The sequence below is a fragment of the Watersipora subatra genome, chromosome 11, assembly GCF_963576615.1.
Source record: "Watersipora subatra chromosome 11, tzWatSuba1.1, whole genome shotgun sequence".
In the NCBI taxonomy this organism is placed as follows: Eukaryota; Metazoa; Bryozoa; class Gymnolaemata; order Cheilostomatida; family Watersiporidae; genus Watersipora; species Watersipora subatra.
The window spans coordinates 7,994,403-8,017,626 of NC_088718.1; the positions used below are offsets into that span (position 1 = coordinate 7,994,403).

The window sequence follows — 23,224 nt, forward strand, 5'->3', positions numbered from 1 at the left end:
GTTTTATTAATAGCGCGCTTGAATATCATGATTGCTTGAGAGATCATACGTGCAATGTAACGATTATTAAGCTGGCTTCAGATACCATTATTTTTATAGTAAAGATTCAGACTAGCTTAAGTTACTCAAATTCATTGGGTAAATATTTTATTACCCGTGCAACGCTTGGCGTTTCGTTAGTAATAAGATAAACTGGTCTTGTAAAGTTTGAAGCAAACCATGAACCTTATCTGTGTCTTTGCTGCAGTTTTTGTCTGTTTTATGATTTTTTTCTATTCCACCTGTTGAAACTATTTACACCAAAAACTATAAAAGCCGGTACTAACTGAATTGCAATAAATTATTAATTATTACTATAATGAACAAAAGTTGGAAAAAACATTGAGCGGTACTGGATTTGAGCTTGCAACTTTCAGCAGGGTAAAACAACACTTTCCAAATTGTGGCAATGCATGAATGATTGTGTGCATGTTTATTCTCCATACTTTATCAGCACACCTGAGGATCTCTCACAGCCCACTAGACTGCTCCCATACCAATGAGAATTTATGTAAAAGCAGTTGAGTTATTCATTAAAGATGTAAAATTTAATGAGTTGATAGTTTAATATTTGCTAAAAGAAAGAAGCCGCTGTTTTTAAAATACTGAATTTACAGACGTTGCAACAGATAGCCTAAAGAGACCACTGCACATGGTTTGTTGCAAGCAGGCAACATAGGTATATAGTTAAAAATCATGGAGCCCAAATGGTCGAAGTTTTTGTTAATAATTTTGTTCTTTTTTTAAATTGTGACAGACACCTCTATTTTTATTTAATATATTGTTAAATCTGTAAAGATTTTATAAACACATCACTAAAAATTAAGTTTTTTGATGTATGCAGGAGCACCATTGTATTATCAACTAAAAGCTCAGCCAAACTTCAAAAGTAAAAAAGGAATTTTCAATCCGTTGACCAGAAAGGTTTTTTCGTTTTACTTCTCTAGAGTTACAATTATACTTGCTTCAAACTCACAAGTTAAGATGAGAAAAATCATTGTAAACAAGAAGGAAGACATCGAAAACATCAAAACTGTTTTAGCCATATTCCAAAGTGCCATGATAGTTGTAGATAAAGTGTTAAGAAAGTCAATAGGAACCTTTGGCATGTTGCACCATATGGTTAGGTTGACAAGGGCTGCTTCAACTCTGCCTCTATTTAGTGAGTTAGCTTTTAATCAGCTTGCTAGCTTTGACGTTGCGTCTTACGTAAAGGTAATCCAACCTCTTTGTCAACAAGTAATAACAAAACCCTAGTAATTGTAGGAAACTTTTGATTTTCAAATCTGACTCAAGAAGGTTTGAGAATATATTCAGAGTATTTGGCAGTTAATTATACAGAGTTATTACTAAAACTGTCAATAGCTTACAGTTATTTCTACCGGTAAATATATTTTGCTAATGTAGTTGTGATACAGCAGACTATCAGTCCTAGGAGTTTTGCTATCTACAAGGTCATGTGTTTAAGAGTTGTTACAAATCCGCTCGACTCTACCGATTCTAAAAAAGTTCTTAAAATTTTTTACATTCATTTTAACAGAACTAATAGGAATTACATAAAGGTTTTTATTTGTTATTTTTGCTATAAAACAGCTCTTGCAGCTTCTTGCCGGCAAAAAAAACTTGCGGCATATTTATAAAATAGAAATTTTTTTACTTGCAAATGAAAAACTTATTTTTGTTAATTTCATGAATGAACATGCCAAGTAGATCTTTTGCAGCATTGACTTTTCACTTTAAATAAACAAAAACATTTGGCAGTAGTCTACAGATACTGTACAAGATTGGTTGATTATTAGTTAAATAATTATTAATATCCGGAGTTGTGACCTCTTCAAAAACAGTTATTAAGTACTTAGCCTAAGTGCATTAAACAACATGAGTCATGAATAACTAAAAAATAATTTGCAAAGGTTTAGTTTACATTTTATCAACACTTGAAACGATTTGCTATTTATATGTAATTTTTGGTACAAAAGAAACTACAGTAACACTGAGATGTTAGCAGCAAAAAAGATGGTACATCAAGCTAACTTGAATGTTGTACACTTGTGAAAATGTTTTAGAATTGCAAGGGACACAGGCTAAAAATATAAAATCAAGCCAGTTTGAAAATAACTAAACTATGATAAAACAAAGATTTAAGGAAACAATGTTTTTCATTACGTTATTGCTAAGAACAGGTTCTAGAAGATGCGTAAAACTGTGCACTGTTGTTAATAACTTTATTGGGCACCTGGTAAAGCTATTCCTTACTACAATAAGGAGGCCACGCTTAAAGTGTTACAAAAAATTTATGCCTGACACTAGGATCAAACCCCAATGTTCAGATTAGCAGCCATGTACAGTACCAACTGTAGTTGAAACAAATTACCTGCCTATAGTTGAATACTGGTGGAGATATTTATAAACCATGATGATCCTTCAAAGTGCGCGGAACTGCAAGGGAATTAATGAGAATAATTTTGAATGAAGGTAAAATAATAAAATTGCGGAAAAAGCTTATAAAATTTTGAAAAATATTCACTTTCCGCATCTCTTCCTATGATTAAAATAAAGAGTTGGGCTCTAATGTATAATTGTGGCATCAACGCATTTTTGAGAATAAACGGTAGTATCTTTTACACACGCTGAGCTGTCATGTTTGCTGGATTTGATAGTATGTACATTTACTTTAGCTAAGTCATAAATAGTTGTATAAACATGACAATACTATAGCATACATGATCTTCAATAAAACTTTTGTATTAGATAATAGACACCTAGCTAATGCGACGGAGGAAAGTTGAGCTTTACCTTTACCCAACATTGTTATGTTCTTTACTAGTTCTATGTATCTAGTTTGATAATAACTCCAATACTGCCACCTTTAAGTTCTATCTGACTTTTTATTGATTTGGTGAAAACGTTATTTTTTAGTTGAGGTACATTTTTTGCATCAATAAATCTATTTGGAAGGTAATATTTCTGTAAAAATATACTTCATGTCTTTTTAAAACCAAACATTAACATAATAGAATGTGCTGATGATATAATGCTGCATATTGCTATAACTTCAAGTTATGAACTTTTTGACCAAAAACCGCTATGTTGCCATTTTTTTAACTTGTAAATGTAGTGAATATTATTAAAGAAACCGGATATAGATTGTGTATGTTGTTCAATCAAACATGTTGGGTAGGACAACTACTTCTAAAAACTAAATGATATTCTGCAGCAAACCAGAAAATGGAAATCAATAAACAAATAAAAAGCTAAACCAGGCAACAAATAGAATTGCAGAGTTTTTGAAAGCAGGCTAAACGATGCCTTAATTACAGGTGCGTCGACTATTGACTGCAACTGGTTTTCTGTATTGTTTTTGACTGTCATCTATCAAACACACTAGCTAGGAAGTCATTATAAAAGTCATAATAAAAATTATGCAAGCTTGAAAGCCAACAAACATCTCTCAAACTGCCGGTTGCTTGCTAAAATTAGCATCAGTTATTTTTTGCATAAACTCTGCCACAATAGTTAGAAGGTTTTAGAAAAGATTTGAGAAATCATTGGCAAATAGGTTGAAATATGACTAAGGAATTAGTTGATAGAGTTTATTGCAAGTCAAAAAGCACATGATAATTTAGGAAGTAGTCTTTGCCTTGCAAACTTGTATTCTCATCAATCACAGCAAATCAGGAAAAAGTTCAACCCTGGTCATATGACCAAAAACTTATCGCCAAAAGACCATGACATTTGATACGAAAAAAAGGAACAAGCTGGGCGGGACTAGATTGTCTCGTACTGTCTGACACCATAACAACCAGAGAACCCTGCAACTATATAAGGGTGCGTGATAGCAGGTCTCTTCACATCACATCTACTCTTCAAAACTCTTTGGTAAGTAAACATTGGGTACTTATTTAAAAACTTTTACCAATAATTAAATGTGTTCATTGATCATTCTGGAATATTATATTACTATAACCAGATAACTGCATAAACAGGCAAATTGTCATTTGATGAATTATTGTATATTGTTTTGATATGTAAATACTATATGTATATAAATAACAATGCCAACAAGGCATACAAAAAATTATAAATTTGAAAAGTAGAAAAATCGCAAGGATGACTAAAAATGCTAAAAAAAGATTTATCTGTCAGTCTACCTAAAATTCATTTGTTTCATTCAATTTTTTTACAATTAAACCATATTAGGGCTGTTGTATGTAGTTAATCTGTGAGTACCAAACTAAAATTTGAATCCAAAAAAATTTGTTTTATGCAATTTATCGATAATGTATATTATTATTACATTATTTTATTATTTTACGTGTAGATTTGCTTAAGAACATTTGAAAAAAATTTCTTTGAACCATAAACTGTCTCAAAAAATTGTAGGTAAAGCCTGATCCAGTTTGAAGTCAAACATGAATTTCACCTGCATCTTTGCTGTTGTCCTGGCCTGTCTGATGGTCTTTGCTACTCCATCTGTTGAAGCAACCAGCAGGGTAAGTATTTTACATTAGAATCTTGTATTACAGTAATGGCAAAACCATCTAATGTTATGAAAATATTGAAACATATCTTAACTGTGTGGCTGACTAGAAATTAACTTTTAATACGGAAATACCATTTTTGCCTTTCGTTTGTTAAAAATTATTAATTATTATTGCTTTGAGTAACCATATACTTGATGGAAACATTTAAACAAGTACTAACAAACGCAAAAAGTTCAAAAAGACAGAAAAGTAAAACTTTAACTTGTTCTTAACTTAAAAAACTTATTGAGCTTTTTTTATAGACCATCAGTGCAAAAATTCCTTTAGCCATTTATAGAATTTTTGTCAAGCTGTTGTCAAAAATATTTTAGCAAATGACTTCCAAATTTCAAATACATTCTTTCAGTCAAATGTATTCTTTCAGTCAGCTTTTCAGTTTGCAGCTAAGTTATTTGTTCGGCCTCCAAATTATTTGACCTTAACCCCCTTGATCAAGCTCATACCAAAGTTTCTATTTGCAGCCAAAGGGCTGCTGTCATTGGACTTACAAGTATGTGAGACAGTGTACACCTTCTCATGGAGGTCTCTACTACCCTCAACGCTGCCGATGGGTCAGGAAATACTACTGCGGTAGATACTGCCGCAACTCTCCTTACTACTAGAAATGACAAACCAGACCTCCATGATGATCTTTATTGAAGTTATCTTACCTTGATTACCCCTGTTTCTGTGTTTTTTGTGTATGAATACCGGTTAGTTTTTTGTTGCATAGCTTCTACTGTTAATTTTTGTGATTGAATTGTTATAAATACATTTTGCTGTTAGCACCCAAAGGAAGACTTCTGGTTTTTATGTTTTTACATCTTAGCGACCAGCTACACAACTGAAAAGATAGAAAACGCTTTTGATATTTTGTGATGAGTATGAAAGCATAAAATTTGAATAAGTAGCTCAGATGTTAGCCTATTTTCTATTCAGATAAAAAGTTTCTCAAGTTTCTTTCCTTAAAATGAACTTTAATTATTTTTAATCACTCATAACTTATCAGTTTCTCAGTCATATAAGGCTCCAGTACATAGATACATATACGCATATACACATGTACACATGTACACATATACACACATACACATGTGCACATGTACAAATATACACATATACAAATGTACACACGTATACACATACACACGTACACACGTACACATATACACATGTACACATGTACACGTATACACGTATACACATGTACATAAATACACATACACACACATGTATATATATATATATTTATATATATATATATATATATATATATATATATATATATATATATATATATATATATATATATGTATACATGTGTGCGTTAAATAAGATAAAATAGATTTGCGGAGTTTTTGTAACCACTCAAAATGATTTCTTCATCACATGAGCATCAACTATCGACTGAAATGATTTCTCTGTGTTGTTTTTCCTCTCTTCTTTTAAACAAACTGCTGTAACTAGGAAATTATTATCATTGAAAAAACTATCCTAGCTTCAAAGCCAACAAACGTCTTTCAAACTGGCATTGTTTGCTAAAATTAGGAACAATTGTTTTCTGTGTGTACTCGTCTACAAAATTGGAATGTTCTGGTAAACTTTTTGCCAAAATACTGCGACAAAAAAAATTACTTCAAAAAAGTGCATTTTTGCAAAAAAAGGCCCAGTATAATTTTTGCTACAATTCTAGACATTTGATGCTGCCAATAATAGCAATTTTCTAAATTCCTTTCCACTGTTTAACTCATGCACATGGTGATGTAAAAAAGCATTTATTTTAAAACTTACAGTAACGTGAGCACATCAAAAAGTGCATGACAGTTTATGAGCTGTTTTTGTCTTCTAGGCTTGTATCTTCATCAATCAAAGCAAATCAGGAAGAAGTTCAACCCTGGTTGTATGACCAAACACTTATCACAAAAAGACCATGACATTTGATATGAAAAAAAGGAACATGTTGGGCGGTACTAGATTGTCTTGTACTTTATTGAGAATTCATTTAATATAATTTAAAGAGATTGCAACAGATAACTCGAATAAGACAATTGCCCTCGACTTTGCCATAAGCAAGCAATGTATGTATATTATTAAACACTGCCGAACCTAACTGACATTATTATTGTTATCAATTTTTCTCTCTTTTAAAAAGGTGACAAACAGCTCTATTGTTATTTAATTTAATATTATATCTGTACAAATTGTATAAACCCATTGCAGCAGATAAACTTGTTCTGATGTATGCATGCGCACCAACTAGCAACTACAAGCTCAACCAGACTTAAAAAGTGGATAAATGAATTTTAAATCCGTTGACCAGAAAGTTTTTCATTTTACTTGTCCAGAGCTACAATTATACTTGTTTCAAAACTTACCAGTTAAGATGCAAAAAAACTTATTGTAAACAAGAAGTAAGATATCGAAAACATTAAAACAGTTTTTAGCCATAAGTATTCCGAAGCACCATAGTTGTAGATAAAGTGGTAAGAAAGTCAGAAGGAACCTCTGGTATGTTGCACTATATGGTTAGGTTGACAAGGGCTGCTTCAACTCTGCCTTTATCTAGTGAGTTAGCTTTTATTCAGCTTGCTAGCTTGGACGTTGTGTCTCGCATAAAGAAGATTCAACATTCTTGACAACAAGTAATAACAAAATTCTAGCGATTATAGAAACCTGTTGATGTTTAGCTGACTCAAAAAACTTTTGAGAATACATTTAAAGTATTTGGCTATTAAACAAACAAATTTATTACGAAAATTGTCCATAGTTTTTAGTTATTTCTACTGCTAACTAAACTTTGCTTATGTTATAGTAATATAGTAGAATATCAATCCTAGAAGTTGCCTCATGTAAAAGATCATGCGACTAGGCTTTTTTATAAACCTGCATAGCTCTTCTGACTATAAAATTATTTTTTAAGTTTTTTAATTTATTCTAACAAATCCAGTAGAAATTACGTAAAAGTTTTAATGGTTACTTTTACTACAAAACTGTTCAGTGATTACAAAACTAAACCGAACTGCCTTTGTTATTGCAGCCTATTTATAAAAGAGAAAATTTGTTACATGCAAATGAATAACTTCTTTTTGTTACTTTCATGAATGAACTTACCAAGTAAATTATTTGCATCAATGACTTCTCACTTTAAATATACAAGTACGTCTGTAGTCTACTGATACTGCGCAAAATTAGTTGACTATTGGGAAAACAATTATTATTAGCAGGAGTTGCGACCTCTTTAAAAGTATTCATCAAGTAATTAGCCTCAATTGTCAATAGATCAGGCGACATGACTGGCTAAAAAACCTTTAATAGTTTAGGGTGAAATTTAAAAATACTTGAAGTGATTTGCTATTTATAAGTAATTTTTGCTACAAAAAAACCAACACAGAAAAACCAGCAGCAAAAATGGTGGTAGATCAAGCTAACTTTAATGCTGTACACTTGTGAGAATATTTTTGAATTGCAAAGAGCATGGACTTAAAAAACTAAAAACAAGTTGATTTTAAAATAACTAAATATGATAAATCTATGATAAATCAAAGATTTAAAGAAACAATGTTTTTCATTGAGTGAAAGCTATGAACAGGTTCTCATAGATGCTACAACTACACCCTTTTTTATAACTTTATTGAACACCTGCTAAGGCTATTTTTTACTATAATAAGAGCCGTGTTTGATCTTTTGTTTGTCTGCAGCCACTCTTAAAGTGTTACAAAAAAGTTATGCCTGACACTAGGATCAAACTCCAATGTTCAGCTTGGCAGCCATGTACAGTACCAACTGCAAGGCTGAACCGCCTTCCTACATAGTTGAATTATAGTGGAAATATCTATAACACATGATAGTATCTCAAATTGCACGATACTGCCAGAGAACCAATGATAATAAATTAGAATGAAAGTAAATCGAAAAAATTGTGGACAAAGCTTATAAAATTTAAAAAAATATTCACTGTCCACGACTTTTCCTATGATGCTAAATAAAGAGTTCTGGGCGTTAATGTGTATTTGTGGGGTCAACACATTTCTGAGGATAAACTGTAATATCTTTTACACAGTCTGAGCTGACATTTTTTTATAGTCTGTATGCTTACTTTAGCTCAAGTATAAATAGTTGTATAAACATAGCAGTAGTATAGCATATATGATCTTGGATAAAATTTGTGTATTAGATAATAAACACTTAGCTAGTCTACAGCGACAGAAGAACGTTGCGAGTTACTCTTACCTAACCTGTCTTGACAAACTGTTGTTTTTGCAGAGTTGTCTCTTAGCGAGCGGTGCAAGCAAAACAACAGCTTGTCACAAAACCCACTGCACCTGATGCATCAGCTGTACTCAACAAGAGCTGGTCTCTTCCGTTTATGCGGCTTGGTTCCGATGTTATGTCGGTCGCTCCATTGGTAATCATAACAGATTTAGTGCAAAAATTTATGTAGAAAAAAATAAGATAATAGGGTTTAACCAGAGACCAGTCTCTGCGATAAACTTTAGTAGAACGAAAGACAACTCAGCAAAAACAACAGTTTGTAAAAGACAGGCTACTCTTAACAGACGTTGTTATATGTTCTTTAATAGTTCTTTGGGTCTTGTTTGATAATCTCTTTGACATTGTGACCTTTAGGTTCTACCTGGCTATTTATTGATTTAATAAAAACAATTTTCTTAGTTGAGATACCATTTTTTACAACAATAAATTTGTTTTGAAGGTAATCTTTTTGTACAAATACAGTTCAAGTCTTTTTTAATCAAAAAATAAACATAAAAAATGTGCAGATGATATCGTGCTGCAAATTGCTATAACCTCCGAAAGTGCTCTGACTGTACTTATACACATGTTAAGCGAACATCTAGATAAAAATGCTAAGAACTTGGTGCGAGCTCTTTTTTATTGACTAAACAAGCGCTTTTAACATTATCTATCCAGCCCTGTTAATAAAGAAAATGGTTTCCCAGCCTGTCATTCATCCAAACATAATCAACTTGCTATACAGCTTTTTAACTAACCGTACAAAAACTGTTAAGACTTCTGCAAATACATCAGTCATAATCAAATCATCAACAGGAACACCTCAGGGGTGCATCATCAGTCTCTTGCTGTTCTCGTTCTACGTCTCAGACATGTCATGTCAGCACGATAACATAAAATACATCAAATATGCTGAAAACACAGTGGTCCTGGAGTTTCTTACAGCAATGCAAAAATCAATGCTCCAAAATGAAGCAGATAATCTCAGTAACTGGTGCGCTGACAATGACCTTCTAGTAAACTCTAAAAAACTAAAGAGTTGATCTTCAGTAACTGTCGTGATAACCCTGCCGTTCAAAATCTAGCCATAAACAACTCGACTATCGAACAGGTGTCAGAATTTACCTATCTCGGCACAGTTCTGAGCCAGAAACTATACTTTAAAGCCAATACTGAAAAGTCTGTATCCAAAGCTCGCAAAAGACTACATATTATGAGTAAACTGCGGCATCTGGGTATCAACGCTAGTCTCATCACAACATGCTATAAATCGTTTAACGAAAGTGTCCTGATACAACACCTGGTAGTTGTCTTCTCCCATCTCACCAATGACTCGAAGAAGTTATTACAAAGGGTAGTAAAATCAGTTATGAAACCTAGTGGCGTTTCAGAGTTACAGTCTGTCCAACAACTATATGACTGTTGCCTAGCCAGTAAAAGCTTAAGGCTAATAACATTAGAAGCCACATCAATCTTAGTTTTGACAAAAATACTCTTAGAACGTCTGTCTACAACATAATTTAGAGTGAACCTATGCAAACACTGTTTTAGATCTAAGTGTATATCATACCTTAATCACATTTTTACCAAGTAATATGATTTTTATGGTTTTACATTTTTATTTTATTTATGTAAATCTTAGTCAGCATAAGTTTATGAGAATATATACAAACATTTTTTATTTCTTTTACTGAGAAAAGTACACACACACACTTTACACTTCACATGCACACACACACACGCGCACGCACACGCGCGCGCACGCACGCACGCACGCACACACGCACACACACGCACACACACGCATACACATATACACATGCACGCACACGCACACATTCAGGCTTTGCACTTTTTGACAAAAACTATTATGCTGGCTTTTTTTCTAACTGGTAAATCTAGCATATGTCCATTCGAGAAACTGGATATACAATGCGTATGTTGCTCAACCAAATGTGACCCCGGCAGTCAGAATGTACAATCGTGCGGTAATTGGATTGTTCACAATAGAGCGCAACGCGTGCTATATGCTATTATATGACACACCGTCACTATTTTAGTAAACAGTGGTTTATAGTGCATTCAACCCTGCTCTTTCACGTGGTCTTGTTTATTTTTGTGTCTGACCAATCGTAAAGCCAGAATTGCCATTTCACTCTACCCATATCGGTGGTTGCTATGGAATTTGTCATAACCCAAGATCTTAAGTATAAACTCTAATTGCGGGTGGGCGCGTGTATGTGGCTATGTTCTGTTTCAACGCTTCAGGCTAAAACAAAATAAACCATCGCACAAATTACGGCTAGTTTACGCTAATAATTTAGGTGAGTATTTCTACTTAAATTCTGAGTCAGCTGCCTCAGATTATAGTGAAAGCGATGATGAGGATTGTGATAATAGAGAAACCTCAGAAATACAGCTGCTTACGCAATATGTGGCTGCTAACGATAAGGAGAGTAACAGCGTTACAGCGATCATCCTAATTAATTAAATTACAGAGAATAACGATCAGCCTATCACTGCTGATAACTTTCCCATTATAGCTGTTGACATCAAACTAATAAGTAGATGCAACTGGAAGAAATTCTGCACTAGTTTTATGTCATCTAAACAAATAAGCCTCGTTAGAACTGTGTATCAAGGATTACCGAAGGACACATTTGAAATGGTTGTGTTGGGACAAACTGCCACTAATATAACAAGCAAACCCGTTGAATGGGCTACAATAAATCTCTGCAGTGTACGCTGTGATACAATGTGTGAGTGTTAAACTACATAAAATAACTCTAGATTGAATGGTCACTTGATGAGTTGTGTTAATATTTCCGCATCTTGATGCCCTCTGTGGTCACCTTTCGTTGACCTTACCATGACCTTTTGTATAGATGGACAACTTTGAATACACTTCCAACATTTTGATAAGTCGTTGGATTGTCATTATATGCAGTCATAGCAATATATCTTGATGAGAATTGCCCAGTTTGAAGCATACCCTTTAAATGTAAATCTCCAGGAAGGTGAGCTTTTAGCCACATATATTGCTGACCTTACCCTGACCTTTTGAAGATCAACCATCACTCAAACTTAAATAAAAATGTAACCATCATCTTTTTCAGGGTTTTAATGTGTAGAATGCCAGGTTTCATCAATATAGGTTGAGATTAAGTGGTCTGTTGCTATGGCATTTTGATTTGTAAACAAATACCATGATTTACGATTCATGAATCGTCAACCTTATCCTGCCTAAACTCAAAACAACAGTTTTAGTTTATCGTGAGACCTTCTCTACTAAATCGTGCATAACCTGGACATATATAATCCGATTTAAAAAATTTAAATTGCATTAAAATTCTCAGACTTTGCTGATTTTGATTCTGTAAATAACTCAAAAATGTTGTTTTAGCACGATTGTACATTCTGACTGCCTGGGTCACAAATATGTTCAGTAGGACAAGTACCTTTAAAAATAAATGATATTCTGCAGCAAACCAGAAAATGCAGACAAATAAACTGGTGAAAGGCTAAACGAGATAATAAATAGATTTGCGGAGTTTTTGAAAGCAGGCTAAACGGTGCCTTAATTACAGGCGCGTCAACTATTGACTGCAACTGATTTTTCTGTATTGTTTTGACTGACATCTATCAAACACACGACCTAGGAAATCATTATAATAAAAATAATGCAAGTTTAAAAGCCAACAGACGTCTCTCAAATTGCCGGTTGCTTGCTAAAATTAGCATAAGGTATTTTTTGTATAAACTCTGCCACAACAGTTGGAAGGTTTTAGTAAAATTTTTAAGAACATATTGGCAAAAATATCCCGATATGACTAACGTGATAGATTAGGGAGTTAATTTTAACTTTTGCAACAAACCTTGAGAACTATTGCTGGCAACGAAAGCTCTTTTCTTATTTCATTTTTAGAATGTTAATGTCATGCACACGGTAATGCTGCAAGCATTTATTTTAAAACTTACAGTAAATTGCACAAATAAAAAAGGCTCATGACACTATAGGAAGTCGTCTTTGCTTTGCAAACTCATAATCTCATCAATCACAGAAAATCAGAAAAAAGTTCACCCATGATTGTATGACCAAAAACTTATCACGAAGAGACAATAACATTTGATATAAGAAAAAAGGAAAAAGTTGGGCGGGACTACATTGTCTCGTACGGTCTGACACCATAACAATCAGGGAGCCCTGCAACTACATGTATATAAGGATCTGTGATAGCAGGTCTCTTCACATCACATCTACTCTTCAGAATTCTTTGGTAAGTAAACATTGGGTACTTATTCAAAAACTTTTACCAAGAACTAAATGTGTTTGTTGATAATTCTGGAATTTTATATTATTATAACCAGATAACTGCATAAATAGGCAAATAGTCATCTGATGAATTATGTTATTTTGATATGTAAACACTATATGTATTTAATTAATATTGCTAACAAGCTTACACAAATTACAAACTTGAAAAGTAGAAAATTGCAAAGATGAATAAATATGCTAAAAGAGTTATCTGTCAGTCTACCTACAATTTATTTGTTTCGTTCAATTTTTTTTACAATTAAACCATAGTTGTAGTTAATCTGTGAGTACCGAATTAAAATTTAAATAAAAAAAAAAATTTTCATACAAGCTATCAATAATATATATTATTATTACATTATTATATTATTCGAGATTTGCTTACCGATATTTGAGCAAAAATTATTTGAACTATTAACTGTTTTGCAAAATTGCAGGTAAAGCTTGATCCAGTTTGAAGTCAACCATGAATTTCACCTGCATCTTTGCTGTTGTCCTTGCCTGTCTGATGGTCTTTGCTACTCCATCTGTTGAAGCAACCAGCAGGGTAAGTATTTTGCATTAGAATCTTGTATTACAGTAATGGCAAAACCATCTAATGTTATGAAAATATTGAAACATATCTTAACTGTGTGGTTGACTTGAGTTTACCTTTTAATAGCAATCAAAACCGTTTTTGCCATTTATTTATTAAAATTATTACTACCTTGCATAACCATATATTTAATAGAAAGATTTAAATAAATTCTAGCAGATACAAAAAGCTTTTTGTAAAAAAAACAGACAAATAAAACTTTCAGATGTTTTCAACTTCAAAAGAAAAAATATATCGAGCTCTTTTTATGGACAATCGGTGCAAAAATCCGTTTGGGCATTTATAGATAATTTGTCAAGCTTCTGACAAAAATATTTTAGCAAATAAATTGCAAACTTTGAATATTTTTTCAGTTCGGCTTTAAGCTCGTAGCTAAACTATTTTTCGGCCTCCAAGCTATTTAACCTTGACACCCGTGATCAAGCTCATACCAAACTTTCTACTTGCAGCCAAAGGGCTGCTGCCATTGGACTTACAAGTATGTGAGACAGTGTACACCTTCTCATGGAGGTCTCTATTACCCTCAACGCTGCCGATGGGTCAGGAAATACTACTGCGGTAGATACTGTCGCAACTCTCCTTACTACTAGAAATGACAAACCAGACCTTCATGATGATCTTTATTGAAGTTGTTTTACCTTGATTACAATATGATACATTTGTTTCATATTCTGTTTCTGTGTTTTTTGTGCATGAACACCGGTTAGTTTTTTGTTGCATAGTTTCTACTGTTAATTGTTGTGATTGAATTATTATAAATACATTTTGCTGTTAGCACCCAAATGAAGATTTCTTGTTTTTATGTTTTCACATCTTAGCAGTCGGCTACACAACAAAAAAAGGACACACTTGTCATTGTTTGGGATAAGCATGAGACCATAAATCTTGAATAAGCAGCTCAGATATCAGTTTATTTTCTATTCAGATAGAAAATTTCTCATATTCTATCTTTAAAAATGAACTTTAGCTATTTTTAATCACTCATAACTTATCAGTTTCTCAGCAATATAAGGCTACAGCAGGTATTTTTACTTATTTTAATGATTTTAACAACGGTTAGCCACCAGTTTCAACAAACACTTTTAGCTCTTCTATATTGTAGCACTAAAATAACCGTTTCTGATAACTTAAAGTTGCACAAGATTTTAGCATATTTTACCAAAAGTATCAATATTTTTCTATCATTTGCGACTGTTCTTAAGGTTTGAGTTTATCTGACTGCCAAGATGTATCAAGATTTAAATCGACAAAACTAGATCGCGGTCAAAATAATCGGGCGAAAAATATGTGCAAAATGATTTCACTAGTGGCTATGGTTGACATTGGCTAATGCATTCAAGATACAACATTAGGCATCTTTATTTTACTGGTCTTTTTGTAACAAATAATTTGACGAAATAATTGAGGTTTTGCTTGATCTGAGAATTTTAACTGCTATCAAGTTTTGCCAATTTTAATTTTAAAACACTAATATTAAATGACTAAATGCAGCCCCATGATCTCAAACTTAAAAAAAATTGCAAGTTACAGAAAAATACTTTTAATAAAATTTACTAAAATTTTATGCAAATTCCTTTTCAATGGTCAGAAATATTTTTCAATGTCACGAAGAGGTGAAAAAGATTGTTTCAGTAAAAACATACGCAAAGAGCTGATAAAAAGTTAGGAGAATAGCTACATGTATGATTAATTGTTTGCTGAATACATTGATATTAATACATGCAATCTAAAAATAACCCTCAGCAATAGTTGTCATTATATACCAGATATTCTATTTGATAATAATAACGCTGGTTTGATTTTTGACGCACTCAAAATACAAACTTTAGATGAATCTTTAAAAGCTATAAAAAACTTTTAACAAACCTAAAGCCTTTATGAATATAAAGTAATTGAAACTATATATAACTTTATTTTAAACTTGCTAAAGCAACAAAAACAATGGGAGAATGCTACAAGAACAGCAAAAATAGCTAAACAGCAAACAATAACAACAGCTACAACAACAACAATAAGAACAAATACAACAGCAAACAATAGAAATCAGCAAAAATAACAACAGCAAACAGCAGCATAAATGTGCTATCAGCTAAGGAACTTCCTGTACTGGTTTTCATCATTCAAGCTATTTATATCAACAAGTCTGAATAAACACAAAGCCTAAACTTTTGCTATAATCCTGGATCCTTTAATTAATTATAGGCATTAAATGTACATATATATAGTGTTAGAAAAATATATTGTGCTGCACAGGAATCTAATCAAAGCTTGGATTCACAGCTAGGCATGCTACCAACTGCACCACTTAACCACCTTCCACATCTAAGAACACTTGTGCGCGTAGTTGTTACACTTAGCAATCTCTAACAGCATGCAGGACTACCAGCATACCAATACATGCATATATACATATGTGCATATATACATATGTATATATGTATATATCTACACATGTATACACCCATATACATACGTAAATGGGTTTGTATGTACATACATATATACATACATTACCGTACATACGTATATACATACATATGTATATACTCACATACGTACATACGTACATATATACATACACAAACATATACACATGCATACATACATACATGCATATACATGTGACAGTATACATGTGCATTTAGTTCGTATGTGGAGGTACGACTGTACTGTAACCGACGAAAGTTGCAATTTACATTTACCAGCTGTTGCTATATGCTCTTTCATAGTTCTTTTGATCTAGGGTGAAAACATTTCCATAGTTATGATTTTTAAGTTCTATTGTGTTCTAAGTGCTATTTGCTTATTTAGTACAAACAATGTTCTTGACCAAGGTACAGTTTCTTTTCAGTAATGAATCTATTTTGAAAGTTATCTTTGTGTACAAATGATACTATCAATCTTTTTTAATCTAACAGCAAACAGCAAAAATAACAGCAAATACAACGACAGCAGCAAACATTAGAAAGCACCAAAAAACTGCAGCAAACAGCAGCAACAAAATGGGCTATCATCTGACGGACCTCCTATACTGGTTTTCATCACTGAAGCTATTTATATCAACACGTCTAGACAAAACAAAGCTTAACCGAGTACTGACCATACAGATTTCTTAAACGACGGTCGATTTCGGGGATATTTAAGGCAAGTGGCTAATCCCCAATAAATCAAAAAGTTGCCTATTAGACCTGGACAATGCATATAATTTCTAAAAGCTAACAAATTGAAGAACTTAACTACACCATAATCTAGGTTGGGAATGTTAATTAAATACACTATATTTGACCATACATCATGGGGAGACAAATTCATGAAAGATTTTTTCCCATGTTTTAGGAAATGTAGGAAAAGGTAGTGTCCTTCTTTTGAAAGTGTCTTTACAGAATCCAACAAGACTAAGTGTGAAGAACATATGCACAATTTTTCAAAGAATTATCTTCATTATTTTTTCATTTTATTGCAGTTTTATTCAAAACAAATTAATAATATTCAAGTGTACAGACTGCGCTAGATAAACGCAAACAGAGAATTACATTAATGTAATATTATTTTTAATTAATAAAATATTAATATAGTTACAAATAATTAAAGGAATTACAGATTATGATACAGTTAATTTCAGCCTAAATGACAGCCCATTTTGCAGGCTGCACATCAGGTGCTCCAAAACGACCTTCTACAATGTTCCTTACTCTTACAAAACTATTTCTTTCACCACTATCAAATTCAGTGCTGCTACTTTAATTATCTGCGTAATTACAAAAATCTGAAATGGCTATAATGTCGGCAACAAAAATAATTCTCTGTTTTCTAACTTAGGAGGTACATACAAAAGCTATAATAACACTAAATAGTTCAAACGCCAGAAAGAAAAAATGTTTGTTTTCAGTTTGGAAATTCTCAAACAAAAAATTAAAGTTGCTGCGTGATTTTCTTAATTTTCTTGATTTTCTGATTCAGAAGAGCTTTCTGAGTAATCATCATCAGTATAGTCAGCCTCAAAATCACTGCCATCAGAATCTAAATGACCTAAAACATCAAACTAGGCTTACTACTTTTACTATAATCCTGAAACTTTTAATTAATTATAGGCATTAAATGTACATATATATATATATATATATATATATATATATATATATATATATATATATATATATATATATATGTATATATATATATATATAGTGTTGGAAAAAGATATTGTGCCATTCAGGAATCATACTCAGAGTTTGGAATCCCAGGTAAGCATGCTACCACCTGCACAATTCAACCGGTCTTTTTTACATCTAGGAATAGTTGTGCACGTATTTATTACATATAACAATCTCTAACCGCATGAACGACTTCCAGCATACTAATATATGCATATATACATATGCATATACGTAAATACGTATATACATACATACGTACATATAGACATACATACATACCTATGTACATACATATGTACATACTTATGCACCTACATTCGTACATACAAACATTTGTACAAACCTCTGTATCAAAAGTACATAGGTAGGTATGCACATATGTCCGTATGTATGTATGCACATATGTCTGTATGTATGTATGTATGTATGTATGCACGTATGTATGTACGTATGTATGTATGTATGTATGTATGTATGTACGTATGTATGTACGTATGTATGTACGTATGTACGTATGTACGTATGTACGTACGTATGTACGTACGTATGTATGTATGTATGTATGTATGTATGTAGGCATGTATATATGTAGGCATGTATGTATGTATGCATGTACATATGTACGTATGCACGTGTATATCCACATGTACCTATGTAAATGTGTATGCACATATGTACATATGCACATACGTATATACATATACACATAAATACTTGAACACATATACACATATATACATGTGTATACACATGTGTACACATGTATACATTTGTATACATGTGCATTAAGCTCGTTTGTGGAGGAATGTATGACCGTACTGTAACAGACAAAGTTTGCATTTTGCAAATTACCTTTACTGTAGGTTTCTGTATGATATTTAATAGTTATTTTGATCTAGGGTGAAAACACTTCAAAATCTTAATTTGTAAGTTCTACCTTGCTACTTATTGATGTACATTTAGTACAAGCATTGTTTTGGATCAAGGTAAACTTTCTTTGCAGCAATGAATCTATTTCAAAAGTACTTTTTGTACAAATAGTAATTTCAGTCTTTTTCAGTCTAAAGATGAACATAATATAATATAAACATAATAAAGTGTGCAGACAATATCATGCTTTGTATTGCTATAATCTCAGGCTATTGATTTTTTATAGAAATTACTATGTTGTTATATTTTTTAACTTATAAATGTAGAGAACGTTTATTCAAGAAACTGGCTATAATATAGGTTGTGCATGTTGCTCAACCAAACATGTTTAATAGGAGAAGTACTTTGAAAAATAAATGATATTCTGCAGCAAACCAGAGAATGAAGACCAATAAACTTATAAAAGGCTATTCAGATAATGAATAAAATTGCGGAGTTTTTGAAAGCAGGAAAACCAATGCCTTAATTACAGGCGCGTCATCTATTGACTGCAACTGGTTTTCCTGTATTGTTTTGACTGCCATCTATCAAACACATTAACTAGGAAATCATTATAATAAAACTGATGCAAGTTTAAAAGCCAACAGACGTCTCTCAGACTGCCGGTTGCTTGCTAAAATTAGCATTAGTTTTTTTATGTATGAACTCTGCCACAATAGTTGGAAGGCAACTTTGGCAATAAACCTGGACAACTGATGCTGCGCAAAAACACTTTTCTAAATTTATTTTTAGAAGGTCAAAGTCATGCACAAAACAAAGCAGCAAGCATTTATTTTAAATCTTACAGTAAATTGTACAAATCAATAGGTCTATGACAGTTTAGGAAGTTGTCTTTGCCTTGCAGACTTGTAATCTCATCAATCATAACAAATTAGGAAAAGGTTTCACCTTGATTGTATGACCAAAAACTTATCACAAAATACCTTAACATTTGATATGAGAAAAAGGAACAAGCTGGGCGGGACTAGATTGTCTCGTACTCTCTGACACCATAACAGCCAGAGAACCCTGCAACTATATAAGGGTCTGCGATAGCAGGTCTCTTCACACCACATCTGCTCTTCAGAACTCTTTGGTAAGTAAACATTAGGTACTTATTTAAAAACTTTTACCAATAATTAAATGCGTTTGTTGATCATTCTGGAATGTTATATTGCTATAACTAGATAACTGCATAAGTAGACAAAAGTTCATTCGATGAATTGTATTGTTTTGATATTTGAAGACTATCTGTATATAAGTAATAATGTCAAAAAGGCATACGATAATCATAAATTTGAAAAGTAGAAAAAGTGTAAAGGTGAATATGTTAAACATTTATTTGTCATACTGGGTACTCTGTCTATCTACAATCAATTTCTCCATTCAGTTTTTTCACAATAAAATCATATAAGAGCTGTTGTAGTTACTCTCTTTGAGTACCAAATTAAAATTTGAATAGAAAAAACTTTTTTATGCAAGTCATCAATAATGTATATTATTATTACAGTATTTTATGATTGTAGATTCATTTATCAACACTTGAGTAAAAAACAATTGAACTATAAACTGTTTAAAAAAATTGCAGGTAAAGCCTGATACAGTTTGAAGTCAACCATGAATTTCACCTGCATCTTTGCTGTTGTTCTTGCCTGTCTGATGGTCTTTGCTACTCCATCTGTTGAAGCAACCAGCAGGGTCAGTATTTGGCACTAAAATTATGTATTAAATTGTTGGCAAGACAATATAATGCTATGAACATATTGAAACATATTCTAACTGTGTGGTTGACCTGAGTTTACCTTTTGATAGTAATAAACCGTTTTTGCCATTTATTTGTTAAAACTATTACTACTTTGTGACCATACATTTATTGGGCAAATTTAGAGAAATTCTAACAAATGCAAAAAGTTTTTGTAAAAAACAGAAAAGTACAACTTTAATTTTTTCAACTTTAAAAGAGAAAATCTTTTTAAAATTTTTCAAGCTTTAATAATAATAAGAATAATTTCCAAATACATTTTACCGACATGTCAAATATAAAAACTCATTCAATGATATACATGTAGTTGCTATAGATCCAGTTTGAGGTAAATACAATTGGTTTAATTAATAGTTTGTATTCATGAAAATGATTTGTGTTACTGTTAAGGCTTTTTTATTAAAAATAATTTAAAAACTGCATCATATCTTGAAAAAATGTAAAAGTAAATATGAATAAAATACTGAAGGCATGATTGAATAAATCAAATGGTAATTCTAAAACTGTTGTGTCTAGTGAATTAAACCAGTAACTGAAATACCTGCTAGCAGCTGTCAGGTGTATTGGTTAAAATAATTTTGTTGACTTCTCTTTTATCTCACAGTAATAGTTTTGCGATTTAAAGCATTTTGTGAATTATTTATTATGTGACATAGGATCTAAATCACAAGTGTCATACTCATGTCTCCGAGCCAAATTTGGTCTATGGTATAATAATTATTGTACCATACCGCTAATACTATAAATTCCACAAGGTTTTGCTAGTAAGTTAGCACTTCTTTTATGTGACTTTCATGTTACAGAGATTTATATGAAGCAAATTTGTTTTTTTTTACCTGCTGAAAGTTAATGATGGATAATATAGCCATAGGAAATAATTGCTTTATGATTTAATTACATTGGAAAACATTTGTATGGTCTCAAGTAGGTTAAATTGGGCTTGCGTGGCTATATGCGTCAGTTTATAAATTTTTAACGAACATTTTTTCGGTCTGGTGTTCAGCTTTTAGCTCAATTAGTTTTTCTGTTTCTCATTCATTTGACTTCGAAATCCCTGATCAAGCTCATACCTAACTTTTACTTGCAGCCAAAGGGCTGCTGCCATTGGACTTACAAGTATGTAAGACAGTGTACACCTTCTCATGGAGGTCTCTACTACCCTCCCCGCTGCCGATGGGTCAGGAAATACTACTGCGGTAGATACTGCCGCAACTCTCCTTACTACTAGAAATGACAAACGCGCCCTCCATGATGATTTTTATTGAAGTTGTCTTACCCTGATAATGATATGACGCATTGGTTTTATATTCTGTTGCTGTGTTTTTGTTTATAAACACCGGTTAGTATTTTGTTGCATAGCTTCTACCGTTAATTTTTTGATTAAAGTATTATAAATACATTTTGCTGTTAGCACCCAAATGAAGATTTCTTGTCTTGAGGTTTGCACATCTTAGCGGCCAGCTATGCAACTGAAAAAATAAGGAGCACTTTTTATCTTTTGGGATACTAAAGAACTCATAAAATTTGAATAAGCAGCTCAGATGTTAGTCTATTTTTTATTCAGATAGTAAGTTTATATCAAAGATTTTTGCGTTTTTTATTCTTAAAAATTAATTTGAATAATTTTTAATCACTCATAAATTATCAGTTTCTCAGCTATATAAGGCTGAGATGATTTAAATGGTTAAATGCGGTCAGATCATCTCAAACATAGAAAACAATTGCACATTATAATAAAATACTAATATTTTTCTAATAAAATTTAATAAAATTTTATGCAAGTTCATCTGTGATTGTCGGGAATCTTTTCAAGGTCACCAAAAGGTGAAATAGATTGTTCTAGTACAAACATATGCAGAAGGTTGATAGAGAGTTAGGAGAATAGCTATGATTAGTTATTTGCTGAATATATTTACATGTATATAAACTAATAATAACCCTCAGTAATAGTTGTCATTATATAACAGTTATTCCTATATAAACTCACACCGGTTTGATTCATGACGCTTGATAACTTGGAATACAAACTTTTAGTAGACCTCTAAAAGCTATTAAAAACTTATAAAAAATCTCAAAAAAGCTATTAAAAACTTTTAATAGACCTCTTAAACCTTTAGTAATTAAAACTTTTAATAGACCTCTAAAAGCTACTAAAAACTTTAATAAACTTGAAGCCTCTAAAAATACAAAAGTAACTGAAACCATCTACAACTTTACTTCATACCTGCTAAAACACCACAAACAATGAGAACATGCTACAAGAACAGCAAACAAACAATAGCAGCAGCGACAATAACAACAGTTATGGCAACAACAACAATAAGAACAAATACAACAACAGAAAACAATAATAGCAGCAAAAATAACAACAACAAACAGCAACAAAAACTGGGCTATCAGCTGAGGAACTTCCTGTACTGGTTTTCATCACTGAAGCTATTTATATTTATATCAACATGTCTGGACAAAAACAAAGCTTAACCCAAGTACTGACCCAAAAGGATTTTAAATGATCATCTATTTCAGGGATAATTGAGGCAAGTGGCTAATCCCCAATAAATCAAAAAGTTGTCGATTAAACCTGGACAATGCATACATTTTCACAAAGCTAATAAAGTGAAGAATCCAACTACACTAAAATCTAGGTTGTAAATGTTCATTAGATACACTATC

The 23,224-nt window shown here is 32.2% G+C and overlaps 2 long non-coding RNA genes across 2 annotated transcripts; both read left to right on the forward strand.

The window, feature by feature from the left end:
* Positions 1 to 13,559: 13,559 nt before the first annotated feature.
* LOC137408457 (uncharacterized) lies at positions 13,560 to 22,049 on the forward strand. Its single transcript, XR_010980088.1, has 3 exons — positions 13,560 to 13,675; positions 14,173 to 14,526; positions 21,991 to 22,049. It is a non-coding gene; the product is annotated as an uncharacterized lncRNA (long non-coding RNA).
* Positions 19,843 to 21,970, forward strand: LOC137408456 (uncharacterized). Its single transcript, XR_010980087.1, has 3 exons — positions 19,843 to 19,885; positions 20,378 to 20,487; positions 21,639 to 21,970. It is a non-coding gene; the product is annotated as an uncharacterized lncRNA (long non-coding RNA).
* Positions 22,050 to 23,224: the final 1,175 nt, after the last annotated feature.